The sequence below is a fragment of the Bidens hawaiensis genome, unplaced genomic scaffold (genome assembly GCF_021521415.1).
Source record: "Bidens hawaiensis isolate Kalapana, Puna unplaced genomic scaffold, B.hawaiensis_p1.1 tig00001016_1, whole genome shotgun sequence".
NCBI lineage: Eukaryota > Viridiplantae > Streptophyta > Magnoliopsida > Asterales > Asteraceae > Bidens > Bidens hawaiensis.
Window position 1 is genome coordinate 174,010 of NW_027491059.1, and position 23,991 is coordinate 198,000.

The 23,991-nt window shown below is 34.5% G+C and overlaps 2 pseudogenes across 1 annotated transcript; one reads left to right on the forward strand and one right to left on the reverse strand.

Moving 5' to 3' along the window:
- Window positions 1–526: 526 nt before the first annotated feature.
- Window positions 527–4,402, forward strand: LOC143552046 (putative inactive leucine-rich repeat receptor-like protein kinase At3g03770; annotated as a pseudogene). The gene is made up of 7 exons (XR_013138583.1): window positions 527–1,478; window positions 1,634–2,092; window positions 2,248–2,381; window positions 2,882–3,409; window positions 3,689–3,714; window positions 3,877–3,988; window positions 4,069–4,402. The product of XR_013138583.1 is annotated as a putative inactive leucine-rich repeat receptor-like protein kinase At3g03770 (transcript).
- Window positions 4,403–4,639: 237 nt separating this feature from the next.
- Window positions 4,640–6,239, reverse strand: LOC143551293 (transmembrane emp24 domain-containing protein p24delta9-like; annotated as a pseudogene).
- Window positions 6,240–23,991: the final 17,752 nt, after the last annotated feature.

A 23,991-nucleotide genomic window follows, 5' to 3' on the forward strand; every position in this document is an offset into this window, starting at 1 on the left:
AAGCCCACATCTTTTTTTCTTGATATATGACATTAGACATGTACAAGCCAGTTAGACCGGTTAATCGGGTCGGTTAGTAACTGGTTTTCAAACACAAAAATCTTAACCGGTATAACCGAACCAATTAACCGATAATTAACCGTGAAAAAAACCGGTTAAACAAAAATAATTTAAAAACCTACAAAACGGTAATCAACAGGTTTTGCAGCCAAAATGAAAAACCAGTTACTAACCGTCGATTTTTTCGACTAGAAACCGATTGTGACCGGTTAACCGGTTTGGATGTACACCACCATATATCATCTTCAATGGCAGCAAAACTGCATGTGGACACCACTAAATGCAATAGAATTTGAAAATTTATAAAAATTTTTGTTACACACTGACATTAATTTTCAACTACCACATCATACTTCATCTTTGTTTCCTTCCTTACTCATTTGATTCCACAAATTTTATATAAAAAAAGAACACATATCATGGTTTCATCAAGAACAGAGGATAACAGAGCATAATATTTGTCTGTTTTTTGTTTTTAGAGCTTGAATCTTGACTTTAGTTCCTAAAGTTTTGATTTTTGTGTTCTTTTTATGTTTATCTTGTTGGGTTACTATTATTCCATAATAATATTAACCCAGCTTATGTAAAGTTGCAAACTTTATACCTCACATTCTTGATCTTGAAGACACAAAAACAGAGCATTTTAATGGCAGTTTCAAGCTTTAATCTTTTCTTCTTGATTCTATCTTGTAGCTTCTTGTTTACAAATGCAATCCAACCTTCACAAAAACAAGTCTTGCTTCAGTTAAGAAAGCAGCTCGAGTACCCAACTCAACTGGATATTTGGAACAACACAAGTAATGATTTTTGTTACTTGTCATCGCCACAAGTGAACATAACTTGTGAAAGCAATTATGTTACTGAGCTTAAAATAATGGGTCTTCCAAAAAAGGTAAAAAGTTTGGATTTTGATGGCTTTCCAATTGCTTCACAAACACTTTCTGGTAATTTTTCAATGGACTCTTTGATAGCCACTTTATCAAGATTAACAAGCTTGAAAGTTTTAACCTTGGTTTCTTTAGGAATATGGGGCCCACTCCCTAATAAGATTCAAAGACTGTACACAGTTGAGTATATTGATTTGAGTTTTAATTTCTTGTATGGGTCAATACCTCCAACTTTTAAAAGATTAGTAAATATTCAAAGTTTGATCTTGATGGGAATTATTTGAATAACAGTTTTCCTGAAGGGGTTGACTTATTATCAAGTTTGACCAGTTTGAGTGTTAAAGATAATTCATTTTCTGGTCAATTACCAGATTTACCAAAAAGTTTGATCATTTTACATCTTGGCAAGAACTTGTTTTCTGGTCAAATTCCAGTCAACTATGGTCAACTCAATAACCTTCAAGAACTTGATCTTTCATTCAACTCACTTTCTGGTGGCATACCCTCTTCACTCTTCTCATTACCATACATTACTTACCCAGTGGCGGATCCAGGAATTTTTTTTAGGTGGTTCCCTCTTAATTTATAAGGTGGTTCCTACGCGTCTTCTATATATCCGTACACTATTATTTCGAAACTCGGGTGGTTCCGGGGAACCACCCGTTTGTATGCTGGATCCGCCAATGTACTTACCTGAACCTCACATCTAATAAGTTGACCGGTCAACTACCGACACGGTTACAATGCGGAAACAAACTCGCAGCCGTAGATATTTCGCTAAACCGGTTTACAGGTGGTTTACCTTCCTGTTTAACCGATGAGTCAAACAATAAAACTGTTAAGTATGATGGGAATTGCTTAATGGCTGATGCTAAACATCAACATCCGTCAAGTTATTGCATAGAAGAAGCTAGAGGAGTTGATGTGGATCCGAAAAAAAGATTCTGGAAAAAGAAAGAATGCAGTAGTATTTGTGGGAGTTATTTCAGGGTGTGTTTTAGTTTTAGCGGTTTTGGCATTCGGGTTTTTGGTAATTCGTAGGAAAAACTGCGTTCGAGGCTTAATGGAAGCGAAACGGCCACAAAAAACCATGCAGGATTCTTCTGGTTCGGGTAGTTACCCGTCTGGGCTATTAACCAGTGCAAGTAAGTCTTTTGGAAACCATGATATTTAATAAGTACTTAACATAATGTTAGATATTCAGAGTCAGAAAATTTATAAAAGGTTATATATATATATATATATATATATGTTATGATGGTGTTTGGATTAATCTAGATATATATTTTTATTGAACTAGGATTTGCTTCTGAGGCTGCAAAGTTGGGTACAGAAGGAATCCCAGTGCATAGATTGTTCTCTTTTGATGAGTTGAAGGATGCTACTAATAACTTTCATAGATCAACTTTGATAGGGGAAGGTTCTACTGGCAAGGTACTAATCTAAATGCACATTGTATGTGTTATTGACTACGCGTAGCAAAATGGGCATGTCGGAATTGTTGAGTAGCATGTCAAAATGGGTACTTTTTTGGTGCCTGTGAAACCAAAACGAGAAGTTTTGGTTGACCCGAGACATTTTTTGTTCACAAAAATAATATAACCATTTAAATAAAATGATTTATGAAGTTTTATGCATTACAAATACATTTTAGTTGACTTTTGGCGTGTTTCCTCGAGTAAAATATTTTTCTAAACTTAGCCTCTTACAACTGCATCTCTATTTTATGAAGATTTCAGATTTGTATATTTCTGTCTCTCTCCAATAAACAATGTAGACGGATATATATATAGACTGAGACGACACCTTAATGCATAATACTAATTACAATATCTATTATTATTATTATTATTATTATTATTATTATTATTATTATTATTAACATGAAAGATTGGTAATTATATACATTAGTAACTTTCTTACATATCCAGCAGATCTACAAAGGAAAGCTGGCAAATGGAACAGACATTGCAATAAGACATTTAACCGTGTCCAGAAAGTACACGACTAGAAACCTTAAACTACGGTTGGATTTGCTTGCGAGGCTTCGACACCCCAATTTAGTTTGTCTTTTGGGACACTGCATTAGCAATGAAGAGCCAAATGACAGTGATTCAAACAAAGTGTACCTTGTGTATGAATATGTGAATAATGGGAATTATAAATCGCTACTCGAGGGTACGTGTTTTAGTATACAAAATAACCATAAGTTTGAGGACTTATAACTTATTAATGCTTGGTTGTTTAAAGCAGGGAATGATCCTGAAAAGGTGTTTAAATGGGAAGACAGATTGAGAATATTAACCGATGTTGCTAAAGCGGTGCATTTCCTTCACACCGGACTCATTCCCGGTTTCTTTAACAACAGATTGAAAGCAAGTAATATTTTGTTGAATGAAAATGGGATGGCAAAACTGAGTGACTATGGGCTTTCTATCATAGCAGAAGATATCAAACAAGAAGTATGTAAAATGTTAATAAGCTATTTACAAGGATAGTCAGTGTGGTAAAGGCAAACTTCGGTTTTCGGTTTTTAGATATTATACTTTTAGTCTCAATAGTTCACCCAAACGTGACACGTTTTGTCTTCTTCACCAATTGGCATTAAATATTATGTTAAGTGATATGCAATTGGCGTAACACATTTGGTCCGTTCTCAGTATGTGAAAAAACCGTGTAATTAATAGTAAAAAAACTTGTTCATGCAATAACAAAACTAACTTTTTTTTTTCATTTTGCAGACAAATGGAGAAGGTGTCGAATCATGGTAAGGCTTTTTCCTTGGTGAAAACTAGAGGTTCCAAAATTGACGGGTCGGGAGGGATACATGCCAAAATGGGCCATTGTCGGGTTGGTTTGACCAATGCAGAGTAAAATGTAGTTTGACTCATTTGAGATAAAACAAAGTTGTTCATGGACCTTTTTGCAGGCAAATGAAGAACTTAGAGGACGATGTTTACAGCTTTGGATTAATTCTACTCGAATCCTTTGTCGGGCCTTCTGCCGCGTCTAGAAAAGACGAATTTCTGATGAACCAAATGGTATTATCTTTAAGTTAAACTATAAAGAAATGTGTTAATGGCTTTTGAAGTGATTTATAGAATTTGTTTGATTATTTCAGGCCTCATTTTGAACAGAAGCTGGAAGAAGGAAAGTAGTGGACCCGATTGTGCTTGGTTCATGCTCACAAGAATCTTTGTCGGTAATAATCTCGATAACTAAAAAATGTTTTGTCGCTGATTCGTGGGCCCGACCATCATTCGAAGATGTCCTTTGGCACTTGCAATATGCTGCTCAAGTTCAGGCGAATCCACAACACCCTGGTCAATAAGTTTTATTCATAAGGAGTTGATGTTGTCATGATGAAGAATAAGCCATCACTTATGTTTTTGTTCTAAATGTAAATATTTATCTTATGTCAGTAACCTTTGATTTCTAATAAAAATGTTAAAACTGCAAACCTTAGATTTATTTTATTTCTAATAATCATGTCATAAACAAATTTTGAATATATGTGTTAACTTTTAAATAATTTGATCATTTTCACAGTCGTTTAGAGGCGTTACACATAAACACATATATAAAGTTAAATAAACAAAAAAGAATGTAGACGCATTACAGATGAATTGATATAAAAAAGTTAAAAGAAATCGAAATCTGAATGTAATCAACTCGATTAGGGAACGACAAAACTAGATAAGCTTCTTCTTCTCGAAGAATCTCTTCAAATGCCAGAGTTGCATACAAACCACTGCTAAGCAAACAATGAGCGAGAAGAAGCTAAACGTGGCCATCTTTGCATTGGTTGCTCTAATTAGAATTTGCATTGATTCCTCCCTGCAGCATTCCATATTAAACAAGACAATATCAAGAGATTTATTTGGTTTACAAGTATAATGGTTGATGTGACTAAACGGACCAATTGATCAACTTTATAATGCTTACCTCTGGCGAAGATAATACATTTCAAAAAGGATATTGAAATGGTATCAAACAGTTTCCTCAGGTCAAGTTCCATCATCTGTCCAAAAAAATTACACCCATAAGAGTTTATAAAAGTAACATAACAATACTAATTGAAACTCACCTCAAGTTGGCCTCTTTTAGCTACTTGAGACCAATCTTTTGCTGCAAGACCAGATCGCCATTCAAAGTCAACAGTCAATGTTGTAGGGGGATCGTGTTTAGCAACCCAGAAGCATGCCATATAATCCCCATCCTCATGTGCAGTGAATGCAAAAGTACCAGATTCTTTTTGATCTGCGTAGTGACAGTTGTTCCCGAGTGGCGATGTTATCTATATAAGGACATATCCTAAATAACAAATTCCCATCAATTTTGTTAGTTAGAGCCACAGGTTCTTGAGCATACAAGTTAATATGTAACCGAATGGAGCCTATGCCTCATATCATGTAGAGCTAATTACCAAAACTATTTCATCAATGCTTACCAAGAGTTGGTTTTTTGAAGAATGGACTACAACATAATGTGTCAAGGTGCACCTTATAACTTCACAGTGATCATTGCCAAAAGGGAAGAGCTAAACAAACACTTGAGTACTGAAACACTACAGACGTGTCACACGAGCCATATGGCATATAAGGGTAGTATAATAGGTAGAAAATGGTCATATGGGTCGCATGGGTGGCATGAGGGGCAAATCATACTTCCTGTAAGGTGTTCTTGACTAACAAAAAATCATATGGCTTTTTACGATGTTTTTGACTAACAAAGAAATTACTCATGCGGTTCGTATGACCAATTTTTCGGCCTATCATACAACCCCCCGTATATAATGTGACAGGTTTGGTGTGAGAGTTGATTTGACATGATCACACGAGTAGCTCATACGATGTGTTAGTGTGCTTGGCCCCTAATAACATACTAACTATCTAGTGTTAATCAATCACCCTTATTCTAATTCTTAATTAATCACAATCATCATATATAAATGCAAATCCAAAACTGAATGAAATGACCTAATCATAATCATGCATCTACAGTTAATCATTAATTTTGTTTTGTTGGTACGCACTAATCATTAATTATTATTATTATTATTGTAAACACACATCGTAACGTAACGTACACTGGTGTGTATATATATAAGTGATGATAATTAACGTGCCTAGGTAATTAATAAGGAGGGTAAGTACCCACCCTGACAGTGATGCGATGGGATTGAGGCAGAGGAACGTCTTTGTCTTTAGTGATGATGCTGTACGTGCCCACAACCGCTTTAAGATCATCCATTATGCATTTTGTGGCTCCGCTTTTTATGTGGAATCTCATTCCATTCACAATACTAATAATGTCACAAACACCACCACAGATCTCCACATTGTTTTTTGTTTTCGGGGATATTAATTAATGGTCCAGATAAGAACCCTATAAATTAATTTAGTCACTTGTCTACTGAATGTAACCACCCGATTAACGAACATACTCACTTGTTATTTTTATATTTAAATCGCTACGTACTAAGATTATAATATTATGTTTAGTCATATATACCCCCAATATTTATATTTATTACTCCACTAATTTAATCTCACTCAAAAGGATTATTGCTTTGTGTACGCAACTCCAATGCACACCCATATATATAGAGAGAGAGAGTTGGTATTCTTTAAGAATTCCATAATAATTAAGAACTTAAAGAACTAATAAGGACCATTTATTTTGTTTTACCTTTTAAATTCATAAATAAATTAACAAGGGTATAAAAGTAATATATCTTTTCTCTATCTAAATTTCACCAATTGTCTTTTCTTTTTTTCTTGACAAAATGGCAAAAGACGTCCTTTACGTTTGACCCGATTTTCATTAGACGTCCTTTAATGAAAGAAATAGCAAAAGACATACATCATGTTTCAAATTCCTTTCACGTTACGTCCTTTGTCACTAACCGAGTTAATTTTTCTCGTTAAATCTGGTCATGTGCCTTGCACATGAAGGCAGTGTGGTCATTTACCCTTTTAAGGGTTGTTTGTGTACTTACACTAAAGATTTGACATTTTGAAAAAATACTTTCATTTTTCAATAAAATAAAATATATATAACAGATTATCTTCATCATCATCATCATCTAACCCATCACCACCAAACCCAGTTTTCCGGCGAGGAAGGGTCCTATAAGCCCTACATCGCTCCAGCCGTCCATCAATTCTCCACCACCATGTTGATCATTTTTCCGGTCACCATCGTCCTCTGGTCTTTCGGCCATACCACCTCACCGGAAAAACGAAGTGGCCGAAATATAAAAAAGGGTTTGAGGGTTAACGAAAAAGAAGATTGGTGATTTTTATATGGGGTTTAGTAATTGAAGATTTGAAGACGAAAATTTTGATTTAGGGTTTGTTGGTCTCGGATGATGATCTAAGCAAAATTAGTTGAAATTTGAGCTTGTTTTATGTTGTGTTGTGGAGTCCGGCAACGATGGTGTGGGGCGGAGGTCGGCGGAGACGGTACCGGATTTATAATATTGGCCGGCAGTCGATTTGGGGGTTTTGTGGGGGTCGGTGGTTGCAGGTGCGGCGACGGTGTCTAGCTTCATCTGTGTTGTCAAGGTGCAACGACGGTTGCGGTTGCAGGTGCGGCGGTGGTCGCAGGTAAAATGGGATTGTTGACTGTTGAGAGAGAAAGGGGGGAAGAGAGAGGGAGCTATGGTGTGTATTGGGGAGAGAGGGAGAGAAAATTATTATTAGTTATAAATAAAATAGGTTATAAATAAAATTACTAAAATACCCTCATATGCAAGGCACATGACCAGATTTAACGAGAAAAATCAACTTGGTTAGTGACAAAGGACGTGAAAGGAATTTGAAACATGATGTATGCCTTTTGCTATTTCTTTCATTAAAGGACGTCTAATGAAAATCGGGTCAAACGTAAAAGACGTCTTTTGCCATTTTGTCTTTTTTCTTTCCTTTTTTTGAATGTCTTTTCTTTTATTTTAAATGCTAAAAAAGATGTTTACACATATACAGGTAACAAAGAACAGAGTAATACCCACACTGACTAAAAAACATAATTCATTTTATATATTTACACATATTTGCATAAATGTTTACATATATGCAAGTAAAAAATGTTTACACATACGTGCGTCATACACTCAAATTATTAGAAAACTAAATGTGGGTTTTCAATTTACGTATATGCATTTTCACTCTTCTTTTTTTTTCCCGTTGATTACCACCGTAATTCAAAAATAATATGTGCCTCAACTATTGTAATAAAAATCACAATTTTTTTCATAAAATACAAAAAAAAGAGCATGGAATAAAAAAGGTAAATAACATACTAAAAATATTGTTTACATATTTGTAAATGGTAAACTACATATGTGTAAAACAAGGAAATACATGGAATTTACATGTGTACCTCAAATAATTATCTTAACTGAAAGCTTGGTAAAATTAATCTCAAAATTCGCATATTCAAATGCAGTCATCTACCCATGATCATAAAATTCTTAACTAACATGATTTTATGTTGATGCCGATAACCCTGCAGCGATCAAAGGAAGGGTGGCGATTTTATGTTGATGTCGTTAATTTTGATGCAGTTGAGATGTAGAAGAAGGCACCGTAGATAATGGAGTTAACTTAGGAATTGATTTTTTTAATCTTCCAAAAATACCCTTTCCTATTTATTAAACTGTCTTCTAAAATTATTTAAATTACAATAATGCCATTTTTGTTTTCTACCATTGATCAAACCATCTAAGGGTTATGATGGGTTCTCAAAGTTCTCACAAAAATTAAGAGTTCTTAATTGAATATAAACTCTATATATATATATATATTCTAATAAAGTAAAATAAATGTTGACATTTGTCATGTTTTGGTTTATTCTTACAATTTTTTCCCTCCAAAACTAATTTACCCTAATATATGTAATTAATTAATAATTATTCACTAACCTTTTACACTATATTTATATAATATCTACATATTTTTTTAAATATAAATATTAACATATTATTTTACTACATATTTCAAAATAATTGATGAATTTAAAAAATCAACAACAAATCATGTTTCTCAAATGAAAATTGTTTCGGGTTTTTTATGGAACTTAAATTTGATATTATGGATCAAAAGTTGGTAAATAGATTATTTGGTACAAATTAACTACATTTAGGTCAAAATTTGTAACGGGTCAAAAATGAAAATTTTAAGTATTTTTAAAAGTTTGAGAATGCAAAATAGATTTATCGTCAAATTTGTTATGGGTTCAAAGTGTTGACTTTGAAATGTCAAAAGTATGAAATTTAGAATTTTAAACACGGTTCGGGTTTAAAATTTATTTTTAAAGGCATTTTTTTAAAATAATTAAAAGGTTCGGGATTTGGTAAACTGACTATTTTTCCCTCAACTATTAAAATGTAAGAAAAGACTGTGAACACTTTCGACATACCACCCCCATGCCTATTAATGCTTCTAACTTTTATCAATTTTGAAATATTTATGTTAACATTAATTTTTCCTTCAATTGTGATCAGAACGTTGTATGGAAAGCATGTCATGGAAAACTATGCTCAAATGAAACAAAATATTCACAAAATTGGATGGGTTAACATGCTATTTTTTATGTTGTCATTATGACAAAGTCGAAAAGCCCTCTGAAACTTATCAAAATCTTTTTTATGGTGTAGCTCAGAAAAACATAGCTCTTGAAGAACATCCATTGTTACAATTTAGTGTTCTACTTTCCTTTAATGATTGGTAAATTGATAAATATATCAATAAAGGTGATGCTCCTTTTGTATTTAGACTGAGTGGTTAGAATTACTATCGTATGAGAAGCTTTATTTCCGAAATTGGTTCATAACCAAAAGTCTTTCAATTATACATATATGGCACCGAGAATGAATTTTTCAATAGAAAGAAATATTCTCGGGTACGTTTTTGCACGAACATTTTTTTATTAAGTTCATTTAAAAAAATAATTTTGTGATATAAATAAAATCAATTTATGTACACATTTTATAGATACAAGCATAGATGTAATACATTTTTTTTCATATACGCTATGTAATTATTTATTTTACTTATAATTTTATAATTTGAATTATCCTGTGTGTGACACGGGCTCTAAAACTAGTATATATACAGTGGATCAAGAGAGAACTCCTTCTTCTTAAAGAGAGAACTAGAGAACTAATAAAGAAATATTTTTAATTTAATTAAAAAAATATTTTTAAATTTCCGTTTTTGCCATTATTCTTATATTTTGTTACCATTCACTCGAAAATTATAAAAAAAATTAAAAAAATAATAAAAAAAACTCGTTGTAGTGCACATACGCAATACATTGACTTTTTTATTGCATATGTGCACTAATGTGTATTTTGATATGTGCAATAATGTTGAATAACATATATGCAATTTTTTGTATTGTATTAGTGCAATAGTGTTATATTATATACAAAAATACCAAAAAAACAATATAGTGCATATGTGCATTAGTGTTGTATTACGTATATGCGATAGTTTGTTTTGAATACAATTATTTGTGTTTGTATTTGCATATATTCAATAGTGTGTATTGTATAATGCAATTGTGTTGTATTATATGCAATAAAACACTATTGTATATATGCAATACACATTAGTGCACATATGCACTACATCGACGTTTTTTTTAGGAACAATATCATCTTATTAGAAGGAGGAAAGAAAAAAAAATCGCAAAATATTTTTTTAAAAAAAGTTAAAAATAGTTTTTATTAGTTCTCTAGTTCTCTCTTTAAGAGAAGTTCCCTCTAGATCCCACCCCTATATATATATATATATATACTAGGTTAGATCCCGTGTATTACACGGGGTGGTAATAAAACAAAATTAACAAAAAAATAAATACAAAATATATCATAAATAATTACAGATATTTATAATTCATATCACAAATTACAAATAACATATTTTGATCATGCTTCAATTCAAGGTGCAAAATTACGAAACAAAAATGCCGCTTCCCATGTTATTAAGGTTCAAAATCAATTTATAAAATCATGGATGTTAGCATTCGCCTAAAGTAGCTTTAGATTTTGTTGTACTAAACCAGTGCTTAACATAAATAAGGCTATCATGTGAGTGACGGCAAAAAATGCCACTTCCCATATTATTAATTTCTAGAAAGATGGATGTTAGCATTCTTCTAAAGTAGTTTTAGATTTTGCGATACTAAACCAATGCATATAACATATATAAGTAAAGTTATTATGTGAGTGACTCGTTTTTAGTAGAATGCACATGTAAAAAGAGATTTAGTTCTTTATGTTATGCAAACTATACATTACAAGTTTAATTCTTCATATTATTCAAAATTTACATTACAAAGGCACATAATAATAAGATATTTTATAATATGTAGAGATTCTTGTCATACATAAATTTGTAATTATTTACTTAACTTATTAATTTAACAAAATGATCTAACATTTTTTTAAGTCATCTGCAGATTGAATAAGTCAAAAATTCTCATGAGAATCTGTTAAGAAATAAGTTTCAATTCATATTAAGAGGTAAATGAAGTAAACGTGATTATTTAATAATGTCAAATTTACTATTGTTCAGCTCCTGATCAACCTCAATCTGATCAATATTTTCAATATCATATTTTTTGGATTTAGAAACACACATAATAAGGTTTTGAAATGAAAGTTTGTATATAGATGTTAATATTAATTGAATATGGAGAACCCAGAGGTTTAATTTTTTAATTTAGAGTTTAGTGACAAATGGTAATTTAAGGGATTAGAAAGTTGTCATATAGGATTGAAAGGAGCTAGAGAAGGACATATGATATTAGATGGTTTTTGTTTATTAGTATAGTAAGATTTATTTATTTATATAATAACAATATTGGGAGTTTGGTGCTTCAAAGAGTTGTTCTTTGTGCTTCACAAGCTATTCTCTTTTCTTTTAGTTTCCATGTGTTACACAATGCGAGCATATATATTGTAAAGACAATTAAAGCAAGCATTCGTTTGGACCATATCATGTTTTCACCTTCGCCGGAAAACTAATGGTTCAGGTTCAATGAGACAAAAATTAACGGTAAACTTGGCCTTCAATTTGTTCAATTTTCTGCTAGGAACAATATCGATCTGTAGTTGTTATATGGTTTTGGTTTTTCTTTTTTGTTGAAATGTCTGATGTTCATCGCTGCATGCCACGTGTTTGGTTAATTGTTTGTCGTATATAGGGATGACAATCACTCGGGTGGGTTCCGGTCAGATTAGTTAGGCTCTCTGGTTATTAGAGTTCGTGTTTGGTTTACCGCTGCAGAAACAACTCGACCAAAAATCATCGACTTACATGGACATGATTAAACATACAAAAAACACCAATACAATCCGAAACAGCCCTTAAAGAACACAACTGAAACCCAAGAAGAAAAGTGATTTTCTTTTTTTCATTTTTTATCTAACTCGGTCTCGTTTTTAACCATAGGCAGTTACCAAAATAACCTGTCCTGAATTCCCCAAAATGAAGTTTTGTAAACAACTGAAAGACTGATAACTTTGGGATAAAAAATAACTTCCATATATAAATCCTACTATCAACTCCTACCAACCAAAGCTTTATTCCTTTAAAAATCCAAAACTAAAAGTAAAGGTAAAAAAATGAATCAATCATTTTAACTAAATGAACAATATCTATTGTACATGTTAATTCGTTTACTAAATAAATCGTTTCCCAAAAATCTGTTAAATGGTTCTGGTTTGAGGTCCTTAGGCCAAGGTGATATGGATATTCAAAAGGAGGGGGATCTTGTCAACAATAACGTTAAACAGTGTCTTCGAAAAGTTGCGGATGGTCACTTTACTGCTGCAGTAAAGGTGTTAAGCTCATCTGGTGTTGCACCTTACACATCTGATACCATAAAGGCTTTAGAAGCTAAACACCCGTACAAGAAGCCGCCGGCTATGCCGAACATGACTTATTCCGAGCCTCCTCTTGTGGCAGAGGTTGATAGTGTCCTTGGTTGCATTAAATCGTTTCCCAAAGGAACTTCGTGTGGGAGGGACGGTTTGAGAGCGCAACATATTTTGGATGCTCTTTGTGGAGAAGGGTCGACTATTGCCACTGACCTCATATGTGCTATCACTGCAGTGGTTAATTTATGGTTAGGAGGGAGATGTCCGTCTACTTTGGCAGAGTTTGTCGCGTCTGCTCCTCTTACACTGCTTTTAAACCCGACAACGGGATTCGACCTATTGCAGTGGGTACTATATGGAGGCGTTTGGTTTCTAAGGTGGCTATGAAAGGGGTTGGCAAAGAAATGACCAAATACCTTAATGATTTCCAGTTTGGGGTTGGTGTGTCGGGTGGTGCGGAGGCCATATTACATAGCGCCAACAGGGTATTGAGTGAGCGCCACACTGATGGGTCTCTTGCAATGCTTACAGTTGATTTTTCTAATGCATTTAATATGGTGGATAGATCAGCTTTACTTCATGAGGTAAGGATCAGATGCCCTTCTATTTCCTTGTGTGTGGAATTTTTATATGGGCAGCCATCAAAACTATATCTTGGGGATGATAATATTTGGTCCACCACAGGGGTTCAACAAGGAGACCCATTGGGACCACTCCTTTTTTCCTTGGTTTTACACCCCCTTGTGCATCAGATTCGAGACAATTGCAAGCTTCTTCTTCATGCTTGGTATATTGATGATGGGACAGTCATTGGAGATTCAATGGAGGTGGCTAAAGTGCTGGATATCATTAAGGTGACGGGTCCAACTTTGGGTCTTGAACTGAATATTAAGAAAACTGAGCTATTTTGGCCTTCTTGTGATGGTACGAAGTCTCGTGACGGTTTATTCCCTGCTGACATCGGGAGACCATTATTAGGGGTGAAGCTTCTTAGGGGAGCTGTTAGTAAAGACACCAGGTTTATTAAGGGTTTGGCAAAGAAGAGAGCTACTAATGCTGTTGATTTGATGCGTCTTCTCCCAAAACTTGGTGACCCACAGAGTGAGTTACTTTTGCTTCGATCATGTATGGGTATTGCTAAACTTTTCTTTGGTTTGAGAACATGCCAACCTGTACACATGATGGAGGCAGCGGTGTTTTTTGACAAGGGATTGCGTGAGGCGATCGAGGACATTGTAGTTTGTGGAGGTCCTTTCTTTGGAGACCTCCAATGGCGACTTGCTTCCTTACCCATTAAGAATGGGGGTTTGGGGTTGTATTCGGAAGTAGAGGCTTCCTCTTATGCGTTTGTGGCATCGAGAGCCCAATCGTGGGTGCTTCAGGATCACATTTTGCGAGACAGTGGTATATGTGGGATGGATTCTGATTATTCTTGTGCTCAGGCTTGTCTTCGTGATATGATTCCAAGCTTCGATTTTAGCAGTTTCTCTAACAAAGAGACCGCCCCCTCTAAAGCCCAGCATACATTGGCGAGCACTCTTTTTAGTAAAATTGTTCACGACATGGAGTCACACTTTAACATGACAAGCAGACAAAAAGCCATTTTTGAGTGTCTACAAGCACCACATGCTCAAGATTTTCTTCTTGCTATCTCTATAGATGGGTTAAGCCAGCATATGTCTCCAGTGGAGTATCGTAGTATCCTTAAGTATCGCCTTATGATTCCTCTATTTCCGGTTGATGAGATATGTCCTGTTTGTCGTAAAGCGTGTTTAGACTCATATGGGGAGCACGCGGTGCACTGTAAAGAGCTCCCGGGGTTCAAGTACCGACACGATCTGGTTAGGGATGTGCTCTTTGATATATTCAGGCGAGCTGGAATTTCTGTTAAGAAAGAAGCACCTGTGAATTTCCTGACTGACCCGTCGGAGGGAAGATCATCTCTTCGACCGGCTGACATTTTGGTGTTTGGAAGGATAGGAGGGAAACACGTGTGTGTGGATTTAACAGGGGTTTCTCCTTTGGTGGGCTTAGGGAGTAGTGGTTTCGCGGTCGGTCAAGCCATATTAAAAGCTGCTTCAGGTAAGGTGGCAAAACATGAAAAGGCGTGTCTTGACAACCAACATGTATTTATTCCTTTTGCTTTTGACACTTTTGGTTTCCTCGCTCCTGAAGCTGTGGAGCTACTTACCCGTGTTCAGCGGGTCATGCATAGTAATGTTATGACTCCAAGATCAGCAAATATAGTTTTTAAAAGATTGGGTTTTGCGATTCAAAAAGGGGTAGCGGCGCAGCTTGTTGCCCGCTTGCCTTCTGTTTCGATGTAATCCAATGAACATGATTGTTTTAACATATATAAAATGAGTAAATAAACGGACTCAAAGTATATAAAGAATAAATAATCAAACATGAATAATCACCTGAACAAGCAAGCATTCCTGTAGACTTATTGATGATGATGATAACTGCTGAATCCTAAAAAGTAGAGAGCAAAAGCACACAAATACAATCAAGTAAATAAACAAAACGAGAAAAAAACAGCTAATAATATGAAGTTACCATAGAGACACACCACTGAGTAGAAGCATCAATCATTTCACATTCAATTATAATTATTTGCCCTTCATGTATATACAAATTCTTCAATTTTCTTATGACCCAGCTTGTTTGTCTTGGGTTTGCATACTTTTCTCCTGGAGGCTGACCACAAAAATCGGAAAAATAAAATATTTATTTATTATAAATGAAAATCACTAGTTATATAGAAATAGATGAAAACATGAACAAAAATAAAGAAAAATATAAGGATTGTAAAAAATATTGCAGTTTTATTACTTTATACATATCAGCTAACACAAACGATACAGAGGTATTATAAGGTCTTGAAAAGAAAATAAAAAAGGTAAGTAAACATTGAGTACTTCGCATGTTAAAACTAAAATTTAAAATATTTACAGTAATAACCTATCGGTTTCATCACTATGCTTAATTTCATATAACGGTTTGGTTTTTGCTCACCACTAACTATTCACATGCACACGTCATCCATTTTACAAACGAACACATTACCGAACGTTTGCTAACACAACTAAACAAACACGACCTGTGTTCATGTTCGTGACTTTGTTCATTTATTAAGCGAACGAAAGATAGTTGTACCTTAGAGAAAGGCCAGGTGAAGATGACGCCACCAACGACGGAACCCGAGCGGTGAATCTGAGAGGCAACCAAGTACTGATATCTCAAACAAGTGATACCGTTAAAGGATGAAGCACAAGTCGGTATAGAAAAAGGATCAAATACATTTTGTTCTTAACATGAAAACAGTGAGAACAAATTCGCTGTTATTATTAGATTTATTTTTATAAGTGTTTGCTGTTATTTTTTGTTCATATTTGCTAATTTTCGATTATGAGACGTTATAAGTATTTGTTGATTTATATTTTGTTCTTATTATTAGATTTTTTCTTTTGTTGTTATAAATTTTTGCTGGTATTTGTTATTATTTTGCTCTTGATTTTGATTCTTTGTTGTAATTTTTAGGTTTTTTTCTTTGTTATTATAAATAGTTGTTTATGTAGATTGGTATTGTAGTTAGTATTGTTTCTTACATTTTCATTTTTTTATAAATTGGTATTATTTCCTACGTTCTCATGTTAAGATTAAAATGTATATGAACCTTTCCTATATATATTTATATATATTTGTTATGATGGTGTTTGAATTAATCTTGAAATATATTTTTTTTTGAACTAGGATTTGCTTCTGAGGCTGCAAAGTTGGGTAGAGAAAGAATCCCAGTGCATAGACTATTCTCTTTTGATGAGTTGAAGGATGCTACTAATAACTTTCATAGATCAACTTTGATAGGGGAAGGTTCTACTGGCAAGGTACTAATCTAAATGCACAATGTATGTGTTACTAACTACGCGTGGCAAAATGGGCTTGTCGGAATTGTTGAGTAACATGTCAAAATGGGTACTTTTTTGGTGCCCGCCAAACCAAACGAAAAGTTCTGGTTGACCCGAGACATTTTTTGTTCACAAATATAATATAACCATTTAAATGAAATGATTTATGAAGTTTTATGCATTACAATTACAAATACATTTTAGGTGACTTTTGGCATGCTTCCTCTTAAAACATTTTTCTAAATTTAGCCTCTAGTAAAAAACATAACCCAAATCGACCCATTCATAAGCCAACGAATCACAATTGCCACCTCTATTATCCGAAGATTTGTATATTTATGTATGTCTGTATCTCTCCAATAAACGATGTAGACGGATATATATCGATTGAGACGACACCTTAATGCATAATACTAATTACAATATCTATTATTATTAACATGAAAATTTGTTAGTTATATACATTAGTAACTTTCTTACATATGCAGCAGATCTACAAAGGAAAGCTAGCAAATGGAACAGACATTGCAATAAGACATTTAACTGTGTCCAAAAAGTACACGACTAGAAACCTTAAGCTACGGTTGGATTTGCTTGCGAGGCTTCGACACCCCAATTTAGTTTGTCTTTTGGGACACTGCATTAGCAATGAAGAGCCAAATGACAGTGATTCAAACAAAGTGTACCTTCTGTATGAATATGTGAATAATGGGAATTATAAAATCGCTACTCGAGGGTATGTGTTTTGGTATACAAAATAGCCATAAGTTTGAGGACTTATAACTTATTAATGCTTGGTTGTTTAAAGCAGGGAATGATCCTGAAAAGGTGCTTAAATGGGAAGACAGATTGAGAATATTAACCGACGTTGCTAAAGCGGTGCATTTCCTTCACACCGGACTCATTCCCGGTTTCTTTAACAACAGATTGAAAGCAAATAATATTTTGTTGAATGAAAATGGGATGGCAAAACTGAGTGACTATGGGCTTTCTATCATAGCAGAAGATATCAAACAAGAAGAAGTATGTAAAATGTTAATAAGTTATTTACAAGGATAGTCAGTGTGGTAAAGACAAACTTCGGTTTTCGGTCAAGGCGACTTACGTCCACGGGCTGCAACTAGGTTATTTTTATTAAGCACAGTACAAAGATTACAATACATGACTATGGTATATATAGAGAACCATTAGGTTAAATGACCTAGGGACCAAGAAAACATCAAATGGGCCTTCCACCATAATTAAACGGGCCGCCCTTTTGTCTTCTAATCGTCAACCAACGAACCCGGCCCAAAGGCCTTCACTAATCCTATCAATCTCCCACTTGAAGGCTTTGCGATAAACTCCAGCCCGCCATTCAAGTACAAAGCAATCCAATCATTAGTAATATCAGTAATCTTTAATAACAAGTCTTCCAAGCTTCCAGTTCTCAAAAAACAAGCTAAGACTTACCCTCTAGTTGCAGCAACCCCCTTCAACATCAAGTACCAGAAAGGCCAATTGAAGCTCCACCAAGCTCCAACTCATCAGCCAAAACTGATCCGTCCTCTATCTAAACTGATACGCACGATCCACCAGTTCTAGAGATAACCCGAAAACCATTACCACTCTCCTATTTTAGCAAGAGTTCCCCAGGGGAGATTTTATCAATCGGAATAACGGTCTTCAAAACCCATCGTTGTTTTGTAACTGTTCCCGGAACACAACCCGCGCTCCCACCGTCACCAAACCCTTGACCTGTTTTAGACCTCCGACCCTGTTCAGCTTGAATCACCTTGGCACAAGGCTTCACTTTTGCAAATTGAACCTTATTTTGCCCCTTCGACTCAGCGCACCTGACTTTTTTTTTTAGGGACAGTCATATTTCCCTCAATAGGCACTTCCACCATGTATAATGAACCACACCTGTTTCCACGAGCAATAACCAGACTACTTTTAGTTACCTTCCATTTACCTCCACCGGACTTTACTTCCATGCCTAATTCATCCAGTTGGCTAACAGAGATAAGTCTTCTCTTCAACAATAGAATAACCCTAACATTCTTCAAGTTCCAAATGGTTCCCAATGGAGTTACCAAATTAACGTCCCCAATGCCCGTAACATCAAGAACATTACCATTAGCAATACGTACCTTCCCAAAGTTACCAACCTTTAGATTCACCATCATCTCCCCGATGTGCGTAACGTGAAATGAAGATCCGAAATCCATGACCCAAGAGTCCACCATGCTATCAACACTACAAAATAATGCCTCGTCATCACTGACACCTTCATTAACCTGTTCAGCAGTGTTAACCTCAGCAGCCTTTCCCTGTAATCTGTTTGGACAATCACTCTTAACATGTCCAACTTCATTACACCTCCAGCACTTCACATGTTTCCAAGTTCTAGACGAACTCCTCCCCTGACTCCCACTGCTCCAGTTATTTTCCCTTCCCCTGACTGCATAAAACATATCAGAAGATGATCCGCCACTAGTGCTTTTCCGCCGAACGTCTTCTGTAACATTTCGGTTTTTTTACCATATTCGTTGTTTTCATCTTGTCATTGTACGAACATCTTTCGGATCCTAATCTTCAATAAAATTTTGCAATTATAAGTTATCAAGTTTCCTTATGTTCACTTTCAGCCCTCCATGATTTATTTAATGTTTATTCTTTATTTTACAAAAGTGCATGTATAACCTAGTAAAATCCATATATTTTTAAAAGCTAACAAAATTAAATCATATTTGTATGACATAATTATAGATATATTAAAACACAATACATATGCTTCCTTTTTCCTTAATCTGTCGAGATATGCACACACATATAAGTCATACATTTTTTTTTTACAAAAAGATTTAAAATTTAATTTTTGAGATAACTTCCAACTCTCCTAAAAATATAACCCCTTGGATTCTCTACTAAATAACATATGCAATTCCAAGTATTTAGTCATAACATTTTAAAGTTACAAAACCATTTCTTTCCTACATTTCTTTTTCTTTATCTATTTACCTTCTAGATGATAGTTGACTTAGCAAAGATATTTTAAATCTTGCAAAGATATCTAGAAGTCAACTTCTTGGACTCTTCAATATCTTGGACAACCTTACACTCCACTCCAACACCTACAAAATCTACCAAATCTTTCACTATCTCTATCCTAGATTCTACCAGCAGCTGAAAGTCAACTTTGAAGACCCATATCTCACTCAACTAAATAACTCCATTCTTCTTCTATATTAACCTTCAATCTCCTCCTGAAAGATTAACACCGGCCTCACTTTATTTTATCAAGTTTTCGACCTTTAATTTGGATTATTTCTATTTTGTCATGGATTATTGTTTGGAAATTAAATTACTATTTTTGGATATTATTTGGTTATTTTTGGAATAAATTAATTATTAGATATTGTCACAATTGTTTGGAAATTAAATTTACTTGGGAACATGAAGATCAAATGAAGGAGAAGTATCCTCATCTGTTCGCTACAGCTATTCTCTAATTTCGGGACGAAATTCCTAAAAGTAGGGGATACTGTAACATTTCGGTTTTTTTTACCATATTCGTTGTTTTCATATTGTTATTGTACGAACATCTTTAAGATACTAATCTTCAATAAAATTTTGCAATTATAAGTTATCAAGTTTCCTTATGTTCACTTTCAGCCCTCCATGATTTATTTAATGTTTATTCTTTATTTTACAAAAGTGCATGTATAACCTAGTAAAATCCATATATTTTTAAAAGCTAACAAAATTAAATCATTTTTGTATGACATAATTGTAGATATATTAAAACACAATACACATGCTTTCTTTTTCCTTAATCTGTCGAGATATGCACACACATATAAGTCATACATTTTTTTTACAAAAAGATTTAAAATTCAATTCTTGAGATAACTTCCAACTCTCCTAAAAATATAACCCCTTGGATTCTCTACTAAATAACATATGCAATTCCAAGTATCTAGTCATAACATTTTTAAGTTACAAAACCATTTCCTTCCTACATTTCTTTTTCTTTATCTATTTACCTTCTAGATGATAGTTGACTTAGCAAAGATATTTCAAATCTTGCAAAGATATCTAGAAGTCAACTTCTTGGACTCTTCAATATCTTGGACAACCTTACACTCCACTCCAACACCTACAAAATCTACCAAATCTTTCACTATCTCTATCCTAGAGTCTACCAGCAGCTGAAAGTCAACTTTGAAGACCCATATCTCACTCCAAATTCAACTAAATAACTCCATTCTTCTTCTATATTAACCTTCAATCTCCTCCTGAAAGATTAACACTGGCCTCACTTCATTTTATCAAGTTTACGACCTTCAAATCCACTTAAAGTCAATACTGCGCAAGAACCGATACTGCAGTGATACTTTTACTTTGTCATCCTGTTTAAGGTATCAAAAGAACTCCGATTTCGTTGATTATTTTTCCCGCTTCCAAGGATTTCATTAATGTTTAGTTTGGTTGAATTCCCAGGTGCATTTACGACCCGACATTCGCCCAAAAGAGTCACGAGTTCTAGAGGCATCATAGGTGAATTGCACTCTTGTTGTTTTGTGAGTTCAAAAGCCTTTATGCTCACAAAACTTTTCTTAACTATTGCAAGGTTCCAAACCCTCCATTAACAAACAAAACATACCCTTGAACCCTTACGATTGGCTGGAATCAATCAAGAGAGAAGACTCATTATTATTTTTCTTAATTATTATTAACTCGCTTATTACTAAGGTGAGTTTTGTCATTCCCCCGTTTTCACATATTTTCAAAAGTTTTGGGGGCGTATACGTACTTATAATATTTCATATTATACATATCTTAACATTAGAAAACGTGGTATTGTGTGTGAATTGCTAGACCTAGTTGCTAAATTGATTACTTGTTTAATTTGCGCATTCGGAGAGGTCCACCATATTCTCAATATAGTATGATCATATGACCGTCTAGTTTTAACCGGCGCTCGATTCGCTTGGCAATGGTTCACTTGACACTTATTTGCTCGTTGGTTTGGTTTATTTACCGCTTTACTTGTGTTTTGCTACTTTTCATATCATATATATCATTGCAAAATTAATGGCATGTTCACTCAACATTTTTTGTTGACAAAACTATTGTATTTTCTATGTATATGCAGGTTATCGTTTAAACTGAAGACTTGGAATATTGGAATGCTAGATTGAGACCTTAAGCCATTTCAAGAAACACTTTATTTAAGTTATAATTTGGATTATTTCTATTTTGTCATGGATTATTGTTTGGAAATTAAATTACTATTTTTGGATATTATTTGGTTATTTTTGGAATGAATTAATTATTAGATATTGTTACAATTATTGCATGATAGTTACCTCGAGCTATGAGCATTATGCTCACACCCCAACATTTCAGCCTTAGGTTGGGGTGTGACAGATTGGTATCAGAGCCGAAGGTTTAAGATAGGTGGTTAGAAATTGTCCTAGTCATATGTTAGGAACCCATACGTGCCTATCTGAACTATGTTATTTGCTCATTAATTGTTTGTAGCTTATTTAGGTAATTATTTACAATATCCTTTCGTTTGAGGTAATTTGTTAGCTATATCTTTTATTTTAGGAAATTATATATTATATCTTTCTAGTAAGGTAGTTATTATTACATCTTTTATTTTTAGATAAGTATTCAGTAGATCTTTTACTTTTGGTAATTATTGCACACACCAAATCTGAGGCTATGCCTCACTTTCAAAATATTTTCCAAATCTTTAAAAATCTTTTAATATATTTAGTAGTTTGCATTTTTAATTTGGGAAATTCCTTAAGAATTCCCAAGATTTGTTTTTACTCCCTCTCCTTAGGGCATGGGAGTATGACATGTTTGGTTAGTAGCCGTAGGGGACTAGAGAACTGTGAGTTGGGCCTTGGCAAAACGGTTCCGAGAACCAAAGGTAAGACGCTATTCCTTACCTGGAGGATAACCCGACCACAGTCGTCGAGTCCTAGGCCAAAGCTGGACAATATGTCATACAACCGGACCTTAAGTGAATCAAATGTGACCGATCAACCGGTTGCATTCCTTAAAAAAAAAAGCGAATTCACGGTGGTTCGTGGCTAAATTCGGAAACTTTCCAAAATTGCGTTTTAATTATTTTTAAATGTTTAGTTGGGTGGAAAATCCATGACAACCCATGGGCACTCTAACTATTTATTTCACAACCCATTTTGATTCGATATTTTGTTGGAGATATCACCATGGTGATTCACGTGATTCTCCGACTACTCATTTTGATTCGTGTATTCGATAATTAGTGGGCTCAGTTAAAATGCCATGTAACGCTCATGGGCCGACCCACTCCATTGAATTGTTAATTCGTTAATTAGTTGGGTCAATTAAAATGCCATGTAACGCTCATGGGCCGACCAACTCAAATTGTGTGTTAATCGTTATTTAATTGGGCCAATAAAATGCCATGGAACGCTCATGGGAAGCCCAATTCTGAATATATAAGTCCCGTTATGTAATTGGGGTCATTTAAACTACCATGGAACGCTCATGGGAGGCCCAATTCCCGAAGCTTAATTTTATGATTTAGTTGGGCCATTCAAATTGTCATGGAAAACTAATGGGAGGCCAACTCACTTGATTTAATTTGTTATTTATTTTTGGGTTTTGAGCTACGATGGAAAGCCCAATCAATAACATTTTACACTTTAATTTGAAATAAATTTAATTAACTATCCCAAAGTTAATCACATTATTTTAAATCATGACTTGTCCTCAAGACATGACAAATCATTAGCACTTATTAGTCACATTTCCTCATTATCCTTCATTGACTCGTTTACACAACTTACCAAATCCTTATAATATTTCACGTTTGGTCCCCGCAGAATGTCTTCTCAACTTCGTCGCCGTAGCAACCGCCGTCCATCGGCTGCTCATGATCGCCGTTTGGCTGCTCGCATCACGAAGGAGTTCACCGCTGCTTTGCCCGAGGTGGTGGCTCAACTCCAAAATATCAACTCGAATGGATCCAGTACTTCGAGTGCACCCACCAACAACTATCACTACAAGAATTTCACGAGTGTCAAACCTCCTCTTTACCTTGGCGAGGAGAATGCTACTAAACTCCTCCGCTGGTTTGAGAGGATGGAAAACATCTTTATCCATAGCGAGTGTCCGGACGACAAACGGACTCATTTTGCCACCAGCGTTTTCGAGGAACGTGCCCTTACTTGGTGGACCACATTCAAGGACC